Here is a 12749-nt window from a genome sequence, read left to right as displayed (position 1 = left end):
TTTGTTTTTAATTTGGCTCCTATGATGGACAAATTTATTTATGTGCAGATTATCACTGTTCCTACAGCCATTTCAGCCCATGCTGTTTGGAGTCCACGCTGTTTGTACAGGGTCTTGGCTCATGGTTGCTCTGCCACAGGACCTCTGCCAGCCAGCGAAGCTTAGAGTAGATGACACTTACTCCTTCTGTCCTACATGGATAACACTATCTGAGCACACATTCATCTCTGAGAAGATCTCACCTTTCTTGTCCTATCCACCTCATGCTGTACCAGGGCTTCCAGGGCAGAATTTCCTGTTCTTGAGTCCCCCAAGCACCATCAGGCAGTTGTGGCTGCATGGTGAATGCTTTGAAAAGTGCTCACACAGACATGTTGGAGTCTGAGACCAGTGTGATCCCTAGGAATCAGTGGACTCCAGAATGCCAGGTGGCTTTGGGTGTTTCACAGAAGAGGTGACCCACCAGAGCCCTTGGAAATGCAATACCTGGTGCAGATATGTCTCAGAGATTAATTTAGCAGCTGATCTGTTATGGGTTCTGGAGATGGGTAGGTTCCTTCTCTATTCCCAGAAAACTCTTATCCTACAGGATCTATTCAAGACAATATTTCCTACCTGAAGCTGTGGGATTTTGCAGCTCTGAAAGGAATCATAGGCTTTTGTTCCTGAGGACCATGACATGACAAACTCCATAATGGAAAAGTAATGACTTTGGAAGAGGCTTATTTAAAAAAAAAAAAAATAAATAAATTAAATCTCGGCCCTTATCCAGGTAGAGATCTTAGCCTGGCATTCCATCTACATTCTTTCTGTTATTAAAATAATTTAGGAAACCGGGAAGCCTGTTCTGCATTCAATCATATTAGCCCACGCTGTGTCAATTTGAATTCTGCCTGTGGTGATAACAGTTGAAAATCTGATGGGCCAGATACTGAACTGACAAAAATCAGCGTTGCTCCATTACCATCAGTGGGGTTTTGCCAATTTACCCTTGTTAAAGATCTGGACCTCTAATTCTAGGAAGGCATTTTTCCAGACAGCAAAACAGTCTCCTATCTCTTTGGCAAAGGGAAAAAAAAGGAATAACTTAGTGATACTTTGGAAAGTGACATGACCATGATAATGCAACTTGAAAATTAAGTTCTAGGCTCATTTTCAGCATATTTGAAGTTAACTAGAACCATGTCCGGATACTTCAAATATGATCAATAGATAAAATCTGGTACCATTTTTCAGTGTAGATGCCACCAGATTCCAAGATGAAGATTAGTATTTTTCCATTTTAGTTCATTAAGATGACTTAACAACCCTGTTAGAAAACTCCTCTGATGATGAAAACAACATTTGCATGCATAAGCAGACACACGAAAATATTTCATCCTTCACCCAATTGATTTTTCAAGTCTAAAGGTATTTCTGAAGTTCATCTTTGCTGGAGAAAGTCCATAAGCCTGGGAAAATTACACTTTTGGTATTTGATCCTTACCCTGCTATAGTTCACCTGATGAGAGAATGGGGCAAGGCAGTCCCTTCCCTATTCACATTAGTTACTTCTATCCTGAGCAGTGTTGCTCTTGACCTTCCTCAAGATAACTCCACAACTCTGCAACATGGTCCTACGATAGTCATTACTTGGACAACTAGTCAAAAATGTTAGAGGACTGCAGTGTGGGTCGCACTGCTTTGGCCAAGAGGCAAAACCTGAAACACCTTCGTGGTTAAACCTCCCCTTTACCTGTTGACATTTGCCAATGCAGACAGGAGAGAGGAAAAGAGTGGAAAAGAGGGACTTCAAACTTCAGGGAGAGGTATTCTCATCTGAAATATGACAGGTAGTTTTTATTTGGGAAAAGAGAAAGAAAAAGCAATACATTTCCTACAAGACCAGTTTCAGGAAAAGGTTTGAGCTGGTTACAGCTGTTACACAGGAGTAGGGACTCAATAGTGATCACAGTCAGCTTCTGCAGTGAAGTGCAAAGCCTGGTCTGACAGTTGAGCTCACAGAGCTAAACTGAGACAATACCGTGTAGTGGATTAGTCTTCATGCTTCAGCAGAGACCATGAATCCTTCAGTATCTTTACTTGCTTTGAGGGACTTTCTGTTTTGTTCAGTTTTCAAAGCAGATAGTGATCCATTGATGGCATTTAAATACATCCACCACAATGAACTCTAAGATGCAGGAAATAACATTTTCTTGTATTTAAGCATCCCAGGAGACTGCAATGATTATATTAAAATTTTAATCACAAATTCCTTGCATTTAAATCACAAAGAATTCACTGTGCTAGAGAATTTCACAATATGAAACTCTTTTACAAATTTGTCGCAGATAGCAATTTTCTATCTAGGAGATGTAAATCAGTTAATAATGAGCCAAATTGCTAACATCAAGCCTGGTATCTACATACAAGAAAGAGACAAAAATCTTTCAGAAGCTTATAAAGTTCTACATGTACTAGCCTGAAGAATTTTATTCCCTGTTTCCTGAATTGAGAGACATCAAACTACATCTCATTCTACAGTAATATCTCCACCTGATTCATGCATGGTGCTGTAGAGCTTTGGAAGTGATGATCTGAAATTAATAGCTGAAAAACTATTCTGAAAGACCGATCCTTTGCATTTCAGATTTTGTAACTACAGACTAGATTTTTGGTTCAGACGAATGTAGTTCTAGTACAGGCTTAAATAAACACAAGACAGTCAGGTCCAAGGCAAAGTCTACAGCATCCTCTAGAACCATGTAAGCTCCTCAACACCTACAAGCATGGACCAGAGCTCAGGACCTACCACAGCAATCTTGCCTTGACCTGAGCCACTGTTCTGAATTTCAGAGCTGTCCTTGAATGTACAGTTGCACAAAACAAAAATGTTTTATTTCAGCAACTTCCATATGTTAGGATCCTAGCTGAGCTCAAGCACATTGCTAGCAGTACTTGAAATCTAATTCTGTTGCTTTTTTTCCTGCATGTATTAAAAAATCCATTACCATTGTTAAAGAGTGCAAAAGGTGGTGAGTAATACAGAATGGATTCTGGGGATGAATTTGCAATGCAGCTAGAAAACCAAGTATTTAGATTTTAAATCCCAGCTCATTATTGGAATTAATTCTGAATGCCTGCAACTCTTTGCTAATGCCTTCATAGAAAACTACATAGTTTGCATCACTACGAGATTTCCCAATTCCTTCACTTGCACAATTGTTCCAATAATCAAGAATGGATTTAGCCTCTGCAGGTGCAAGAGCATCTCCAAATAACAAAAAAAGTTCAATAACCCAAATGGACCTTATTGCATGAGAAGTAATTTACAGGCTACCAGTCTTTCTGCTTACTGATTTTTTCAGCAGAGCTTAAGAGATTTGAATGGAATTGCCACAAAGATTTAAATTTAAATCTAGGGCAGAGGCAGATAAACTGATTAATTAACTGATCAATTCCATAAGGAGCTTAAAGCATATCTTGTAATTTATGAAGAAAGTCATGGGATGCAGTGCTGTCTTCACAGGGGTATCTCCCCACGTAGGAGTGTGTCCCATGAATAAAGCAGTTTCATTTCTCTCCCATCACTGATGCAGCTTCTGAGGCATGCGGATGGAGAATTTTCCTTCTGCAGTACCGTGCGTCCTCCATGCTCAAGTTTGCCTAAAACCAGATAGAAAGACAAAGATTTGTTGTTGGAGGCTCGTAAAGAGCAGCTTCAAACCATGGCTCCTTCCAGTCATCAGTGTGCTAGAGTGTGAACTCTGAGCCAGGGTATGCACAGTATAGCTCTCTCACTTGCACACAAGCTGTGGCATGTGTTTGCAAGTCAGCCGGGACCACTTTCAGACCACCTCCTCTAAGTGCCTGCCTGTGTTGCCATGACAACTAGTAAGACAGTGATGGGCAATTCAAGCTCCCCACGCTCCATGTCTGCCAGACTGTATTCCTTATATAGACAATGGAAAGAAGTAGGCATCTAAGTTAGGCACCTAAAATCAACAGGCTGACTACACCTCACACACATCTACCCCCAGCCAGCTGCTAGATTCCTGGCTGGTTCCTGCAAGCAAGAGGGACCCACTACACACTCACCACTCCTAAACTCACTTCCTCATTTGACTTCCTCTTCCAATGTGTCATTCAGAAGTGACAATGTGACATCTAGGAAATGGTCCAAATTTATCAGTTTTTAAAGTGAAGTGCTCAGTAGCAGTTAAGCAGCCAGAGCTTTCGGCTCATCACAGTATTAGAAACATTCAGATTTCTTTGCACTTGGGTAGAGAATGGTAAATTCTACCATTGCACCCAAAAGGTTTTTTTCATGCATTTCCAGGTCTTTCATCCTGGAAGTGTATTCCACAGATATAGAATCAGATAGACCTATTTTAAGCTTTAGAATAAAGAAGAAATATTAAAAAAAAATTCCTTGGCGCACCGCCCGCCCCACCCCCCAAAAAAAACCCACCAAAAAAAACCCCAACGAAATAAACAAACAAACAAAAAAACCCCACCTCCAACAACATCAAAATAACCCCCAAACCTGCTGTAAGTATAAGATCTTCAGATAGACCGTAGTCCTGGAAGTAGAGAAAAACATTCCCTGCAACTACTTATGCAAATTCAAATGCATTCCAGGTCAGTTCAGTTGTTTTGGAAAGATGTCAGTACCTTTTCCGTTTTTATTGGTTCTTCTCTTGCACATCCATAATTCCCCACGCTTTTTCTTTCATCCCCTCTGCAGGTGAAATATGTGGAGTGTCTCACATTGTTAACCTGTGAATTTTTGTTGGGCTTGGAGGCTTCTGTGGTTTTTTTGTTTGGTTGTTGTTGCACGGGCATTTTTGCAAGCTGTTTAATTTTTTAATAGGTACACTGCTGTGCATTTGTTATAGGGGTGGCCAAAGAAATGACCTAGCAAAGAACTGAACACTTGGAGCAGAAGGAGGTGTGATTCATGACTTGCCTTAACCTCTGGAGGAGTTTGTTTCAGACATTTAGATAATAGGCTGAAGCTTGTTTCAATGACCAGGAATTATATTATTCCAGCAGAGTGAAATCTCGGGAACTTCAGCAATCCAAACAACATTCAAGAACATCTGGAAAGGGCAAGTTTAGGCACTTCATTCGCACTGACTTCTGTGATTCAGTCCTCTCTCCTCACATGATCCATCTAAAAGCTTGGTACCTCATCTGAGCTTAGGGTCTAAGCTTTTTCAGCTGCCCATAGAGAGATAGGTTTATTTAGGGAATAAAGAAAGGAGATTCCTCTTTCTCTACCCATTAACTACGAAGAATTGGCTTATTCAAGATGACTGGCTATTTGACAGCTAAAGAGAGGAACAATAAATCTCATGCTTGGAGTCAGTGGCAGTAGGCAGTCTGTAGGAGTCAGTGATCTCAGTACTCTTCTTGGCCTCCGCAGGGGGGTTTGAGTTTGATTTGATGATACATGCAAAGACAGTGGAGAAAATGAAGAGCAGGTCTGACGTACTCTGAAAAGCCTGTGCTGCTGTAGAGGCTCTGTTCTGGAAAGGACTTGGTGCAGAGACCTCCATTCACAGACCATCTGAATTAGCACAATCCATCCAAGGCATGGTGAAAGCATGAATGACTGAAGTAAGTTTATCATTAAGGGTAGGATGTGGGTTGTGCACCACTTTAAGCTCATGGGGAGTGTTTTTCATAGAATCATAGTATAGTTTGAATTGAAAACAACCTTTAAAGGCCATCTAGTCCAACTCCCCCTGCATTGAGCTGGGACGTCTTCAAGTAGGTCTGGTTGCTGACAGCCTGACCTGGAATGTTTCCAAGAATGGAGCATCTTCCACCTCTCTGGGCAACCTATTCCAGTGTTACAACAGTTATTCACTGATGCTGCTTTGTGTATGGAGGAATTCAAGAGTATTCTTTAGCTACAGACAGATGTAATCAGTCTCCAATATCCCCTCTCATCCAGATGAACCTTCGCAAAGGCTATGAAATATAGTCCATCTGCTCAGTGATACTCTTGCTCAAACCCATATTCAGCAAACTTGTGGCTGAGCCCTTCCAAGACACAAGGTTACCAGAGTGACAGTTAATGTACTTGTGTTAATCCCCTGCTGCTAGCACTTGGGTTAAAGTTAAAAAAGCCACTCACATTCTGAATATTAAAAAGAGGTAAGAAAAGGAATGGTTCTTATGGGAATCCACCAACAAAAAGTCTAGTGAGAGGGACATAATTTCCCATCACTGCAGCTTCTCCTTTACCCAAGGATATCCACCTACTCTGAGTGCTTTAAGCTGTGTGAGCTAAATCAATAATTTCAAATTATATTTTCAAAGTCATTTGTTGAACATCTGTGGGACATTTTTTAATATTGGCTATGTTCAGGAATTGTAGAATAAATGGAAGGGTAATTTGAAGATTGAAAAAAGAAAAGACAATTTTTTTGTGAATGTGTCAGTCACCTTCACCCACTTTCTCAGCATGCAGGGATCACTTTGGCATACCTGGACTGAAATCAGTGACATCCACTGCTTAAGTCAATATTCTCTGAAAATAGTGGAGGCTGCCGAGTCAGGTTCTTTGATGTTGCTATTTGGTCGTTGTCTTGCTGAAATGTCATTCTCTTTGATATTTGAGGCAGATATGCAAATAAATTAAAGGAAGAGCTTATTTATGCTGAGTGCGTTAAAATGGCACTTGTGCGCTGAAATGGACGTGGAAACTATATTTACACAAGCATTTTATCTGCAACAGACAGGGCTTCGTAACAAGATGCCTTCCCTGACACAGGAACAAGGGGCTAAGGCAAAAGGCATATTCATCTATTCTAATGTATAATTCCAAGATATAACCTTTCCCTTCAGTTATTATTTGTGTAATTGCACAGCCAAATTTAGCTGGTGCATTTGAAAGCATAATTAATTGCAATGCACTTAGTAACGTTCCATTCTGCACTGCCTGTAAGTCAAACTGCTGTAAGACAGATTTGATTTTTGGAAGGCTTTTCATCACACTGTGTGCACTGAAAATAATTAGTGATTCAGGAGGGCAGTTACTTTTGTCCTACTAACTGGATATGCTGCCAGTCCTTTTGGCCTTGTGGTCAGATGTTAGCCTCATTTGCACAGTTCCAACCAGTGGGATTACCTCACTTGGGTGGTCATGTGTGTATTTAAGAATATAATTCACACTTTTCAGTTTTGTAGGAGTTGAACTGGTTTGTGTGAGCCATGACTTTGCTCTGAAAGGACAAGAATCCGTGTTGTCTTAGTACAGCACTGAAAGACTACACATGGCTTAGGCTAGTGGGTACTTCTCACAAGCCTTTGCAGCTACCATCAGGCCTGCAAAAGTATCCAGCCCAGTCTGGAGGAGCATTCTCCACTGATTTTCACCACTTGTTAATGTCTAATAAGGTTTGGGAGAAAGTGTTTATGGAATGTGATGGTGCAGTTTCACAATAATTTGGTTTTGGCAGAAGAATCAGCTTAAGAAATTCTTCTCTCCCTTCCTCTGCCTTTGCCTTGCAGGTCACAGACCTCTTGGTTGTGCCAACAGAACTGTTTGTAAAACAGTGTGATGTCCTGGATAAATTACATAATCCAGGTTAAACTGCCTTCTTTTCTTTTTCCCTGCTTTTGGCTTTTCGAGATGAAAATGGCGTAAGAGAAGGCAAACTTTGGGGAAAGAAGGAGTGGCTGCAGAGGGAATTGTCTAAACAGGGATTGCCACTAAAACCTTCGATATTGTGAAGCTGCTGTTCTGAACCTCACTTTTGGTGGTTTGGTTTTTGTAATGGTTTCAGGGTTTTTTTCCAAAGCATACTAAGTAGAAGGAAAAAGTTGGCGAAAACTAAAAGCATGAGACTCTTATGTCTTCTTACCTTCCTCAAGTGCAGATTAGTTGTTGGAAGACTATGATGCTTTCTGTCAACAGTTCTCAGACGTGATTTGGGCTTTTCTTAATTCATGGGATATGCTCAGCCAGTAGCTTTCTTGTCCCATGATTTGAGAACTGCTGCTACAGCAATTCAAACACTGAGCACGTGTATCCGTAGAGCAAGGCTTTGGTGCACGCTATGGGGACAAAGCCCTTGAGAGAAGAAGCAGGACTGAAAAGGAGAAGGAGGACAGGGCAGGGATTGGGACAGAGGGGAAAGATGCCAAAAAAAGCTTCAGCTCAGAAGTCAAGGACCGCTGGGCTGCTGGAACATGTTAGGGCATGAACCTCCTCACCGCTGGAGTTCATGGGAGAGAGTACATCATGGCTGGGTTGGTTGGAAGGTGACACTGAAGCTGATGAGATCCAGGACGTCCACGTGCTATAAACTGCTTACTAGAAGACTGATAAACCTGAGATTTTTCATCTGATTTTGAGAACTTACTTCTTTTGAACGAAAGGGAATACACAGGTCATCTGAAATAGCCAAGGGGCAAATTAACCAGAAGGGACAAAGAAAAGGAAAAAGAAGAATATGGAATAAATATGAAGCTGAAGAAGTTAACACAGTTTCAGTTTGCTAGAAAACAGCTGTCAGTACAGAGAGCTTAAGAAAAATGTGAAGAAAGATCATCACCTCTTATAAAATAGTAATACTTTTTTTTAAGTACCCACACTAAGGATTTCTTTTACATTTTTTTTTCTACTGGAATAAAACTTGACAAGTCCAAGAAAACATACCTATGAAGATATTCCTCAAAGCCTATAAGATTTTAGCTGGAAAAGGTGCGTAATTCCCCCCCCAAAAAGCAATATTGATTGCAAAAAGGAAGGAGAAAAAAGTTTCAACAACTCAGAGCAAGAATATGCTGGTATTTGGGGTTTGGATTTTCAACAGTAGTTAGACACTTTTCAGAAGTCCAAAGACTACATCTTCTTCCTGGTTTGGTTTGGGTTTTTTTTCACAGGGGAAATTAAATCTCTTTTCCAAACTGATTCTAATACTGGTGATTTGAATGTCATTTACAAGCTGAGCAGAAAAGGTCTATGGCAGATTTTGGAATGTTTAGGATGTCCCCCCAAGTTCCTTAAAATGATCATCTTACTTCATGAGGATCAGCGCAGTCAAGTCAGATATGGCAATGCACTTTCTGAGCCCTTTCTAATAACCAGTGGTGTGAAACAAGGCTGCATTCTTGCACCAACCCTATTCACAATCTTTTTCAGCATGATGCTCCAAAGGGCCACAGCAGACCTTGATGATGAAGATGGTATCTACATTTGATATCATACTGGTGGAAGCCTATTCAACCTAAGGCGACTGAAGGCCCACAATAAAACCTTAAATCATCTTGTCGGGGAGCTGCTTTATGCTGATGACGCCGTCCTTGTCGCCCACACAAAAGTAGCTCTGCAGCGTTTAACATCCTGCTTTGCAGAGGCTGCTGAGCTCTTTGGGCTGGAAGTCAGCTTAAAGAAGACAGAAGTTTTCTATCAACCTGCACCTCAGGAAGTCTTCCATCATCCCCATATCACCATTGGCCAATTAGAGCTCAAATCAGTCCAGCAGTTGTATTACATAGGTAGCCTCATCTCCTCAGATGGTAAGATTGAGGGGGAGATAGACAACAGGTTAGCAAAGGCATACAGTGCTTTTGGAAAACTCCATAAAAGAGTTTGGCAAAATAAACACCTGAAGAAAAGTACAAAGATCAATGTTTACAAAGCCATTGTGCTGTCCACTCTTTTATATGGATCCAAATCGTGGGTCATTTGCTGCCACCACCTGCGACTCTTAGAATGCTTCCATCAACGCTGCCTCCGAACAATCCTAAACATCCACTGGTCAGATCATGTGATTAATGCGTCTGTTCTAGAACAGGCAGCACTTACAAGTATTGAGGCCATGTTACTGAGAACACAGCTGCGTTGGGCAGGACACGTCTCCAGGATGAAGGACCACCGCCTCCCTAAGATCGTGCTCTATGGTGAACTTGCCACTGGTTGCCGCAAAAGAGGAGCCCCAAAGAGAAGATACAAGGACTCCCTGAAACAACATCTCAGCCTTGGCCATATTGATCAACATAACTGGTCTACTCTGGCCTCCAATCGGGAGGTCTGGAGACACACCATCTGTAACGCCACTGCTTCCTTTGAGAACGCACACAGGATCACTCTCAAGGAGAAAAGACAATGCAGAAAGAATCTCATCTTGCCGATACCATCCAAGGAGTCTTTCTGCTGTGCCTTTTGCAACTGGACTTGTCTATCTCGCATTGACCTTTTTAGCCACCAGCGTGCTTGTAGCAAATGTGGGTAGAGCTCCTCCCAAATCTTCGTTCGCAAAGCCTAGCCATGAAAAGCTGAGCTCTCTGTGCATGAGCTATTTCTATCAATGAAATAAGAACATAATGAAAACCAAGACAGATATTCATGTGAGCTAGTTCCAGTGAAGTATATAAGCAATGATGGTGGTAGAAGTACTGGTAACAGTACTGGTAACAGTCATGTGTTCTAGGTTATCTTGGCAATGACATCCATTCAGAAACAGAAATCATAAAATGTTACTAATTAATCCTAAACATAGAGCAGTTTTTAAATTCCTGGTTGGGTTTGAATCGTGGAGATAATAAATTTTTAAAATGTAATAATCCATTTTGCAGAGAACAATTTCTTTGACATAGATTTAGACTCGGTAGTTTTGAAATGCAATAAAATTGAATAGAATAAAATAAAAAGTGTTAATAAAAATATTAGCTGGAGGATTAAGGGCAGATGGCTTAGAAGTCAAGGAAATAGTCATCTTTTTCCAGTAACTGGAATTCATACAGAATCAAGGTTATCAGGAACAAGAGTGAGGTGAGCCGCTTGCATACTATCTAACTAAGATAGCCTGTTCTTCTGCTTGACTTGCAATCACAAAAAAGGCATAGATTTTTATAAAATAGCATGTTATCTGTAACGTCCCAGCAAATATTTTCCATAAACAAATGTCAGCCTGCTCTCTGGGGGTAGGGACTTAAGAATTCATGATGGCAAGTTGCAGAGAGTGACTGGCCTTCAGAGGCTTACGATGGTTTCCCTCTCCCTGACCTGGATGGTAAGAATTCCAGAGTTCCTCAGGGGGTAGAAATGAAACCAATTTCTTAGAGCCAGCACCAGGGCTTGCAGACTTCAACTGCCAAGCTTTCACCTGCAGTTTGGCACACACAATCATTTGCACCACAATAACTCATTTGCTTGTAAAATGTTCTCATACAAAATATTACTTGAAATAGTGTTTATGGAAACCAGATAAAAGGTGTTCTGAAAGCCAAAGCAAGTTTACGAACCTTTGTTTGCAAATATTTTCTTTGGTATATATCCAGCTCTACTGGGAGAGATCAGTTTCACTTTAATGCTAGTACTGTAAGAGTTAAGTACTTAGTTTAAGCATGGAATTTAAAAGAACTTTCTGCAGATGATGGAGAGAAATAGGCACTATCAGAGGGCGATTCATTTTGTTTCTATTAGACACGCCTTAGGGGATGATGAACTACCCCCTGGAGATACACATATCTCTTGATTGTAAAGGGAATACAGATGATTTGTTTGAAGAAGGCACTGCTGAGTCAGATTGCTGTTGTTAATGACCTACCTTCTTGCCAACTGACACACCTTTGACAGGACTTCCTGGAAGAAATCAGCTGCTGTGTTCCCTTTTCTTGAGGCCAGACATCATTCTCTTCCATTTGCATGCATACTCATGTGGTAGGTGGGCCCAGTTTAATCACATCTGCTTTGGTCAGGACTTAATGTTCCTCATAAAGCAAAGGAGAGACCTCCACTAACAAGGATCTACATTCAAATCATCAAACATCCTGTCAGACCTTGGTTTTAAAGGATCACTTTAAGTTTTTATGGAAAACAAACAAACAAAAAAAACCAAACAAAAACCCAAAAACAACAATAACAACAAAAACCAAAACCAAACAAACAAAAAACCCCACAAAAAAACCAAAAACAAACAAACAAACAAACAAAAAAACAACAAAAAAATCCCAACAACACCCTATGTTAGGAAAGCACAAAAGACACAAGAATACTGTTGAGGACCAAACTAGATGCTGAGGCTGTGTCTAGGCATACATGTCTAAATAATGCCAGGGAGCTCAAGAGCATCAGAACTGACTCACCTTTGCTGCTAAAACAGTCCATAGCATGGCTCACACCGTGGGGTCTCCATCTTGTACAGACTTCAAGGCTTGACTGAAGAAAGCCATAACCAACCTAACATAGTATCAGTAACAGTCCTGCTTTAAGGAGGCAGCTGGACTGGATGAGCTTGAGAGGTCCCTTCCAACCAGCACTTCTATGAGAGGCTGAAAGTGTGTCAGAAAATTCTCCACTTGGTAGTGCTGTGTGTGCTCCCTTCCTGTTCTTTCCTTCTGTGCTCCACATAGGTCAAGCAGCAGCTCCCAGAGGTCATACAGGAAGGATTATTTCCTCGGTATGCCTTCCTCTTCCTCATACTCCTTCTTCTGACCTCAGCAGAGCTGCACATAGTTGCCTAAAGAAAGAACGTGACCTTTTGACAAGAGAGTCATCCAGTAATTTGTTCTAGTCTGAAGCTACTTCCCCCAACTCCCTCTTGGTTTTTCCCTCAGCCTCTTGGCAATGAAAAGATTTGCTAAGCCCGGAATGCAAAGTTTTGGTCACCACTTACTGCAATATAGTTCCCAGTTCAACAATATGTACTTGGTTTCAACCAAGAGCTGTGTTTTCACTTCGGCAAGGGGCTGCGATTCAACAGAACTTCCCACACTGTTTTTGAGGGTTTTTAAAACAGAAATGGTGG

General features: G+C 41.1%; 1 long non-coding RNA gene across 2 annotated transcripts; it reads right to left on the bottom strand.

Annotated features, from left to right (window-relative positions):
- Positions 1-2069: 2069 nt before the first annotated feature.
- Positions 2070-12336, bottom strand: LOC108497419. Of its 2 annotated transcripts, none has more exons than XR_001874805.1 (3): positions 12088-12336; positions 11550-11781; positions 2070-3645 (listed from the first exon to the last, which is right to left on the bottom strand). It is a non-coding gene; the product is annotated as an uncharacterized LOC108497419 (long non-coding RNA). The 2 variants fall into 2 exon arrangements; XR_001874804.1 differs by having other exon boundaries at positions 11550-11712.
- Positions 12337-12749: the final 413 nt, after the last annotated feature.

The sequence above is a fragment of the Lepidothrix coronata genome, unplaced genomic scaffold (assembly GCF_001604755.1).
Source record: "Lepidothrix coronata isolate B3197 unplaced genomic scaffold, Lepidothrix_coronata-1.0 Scaffold48, whole genome shotgun sequence".
Lineage (NCBI taxonomy): Eukaryota > Metazoa > Chordata > Aves > Passeriformes > Pipridae > Lepidothrix > Lepidothrix coronata.
Note: the sequence above shows the minus strand (reverse complement) of the source record. Positions and strands in the feature narration are given on the sequence as shown.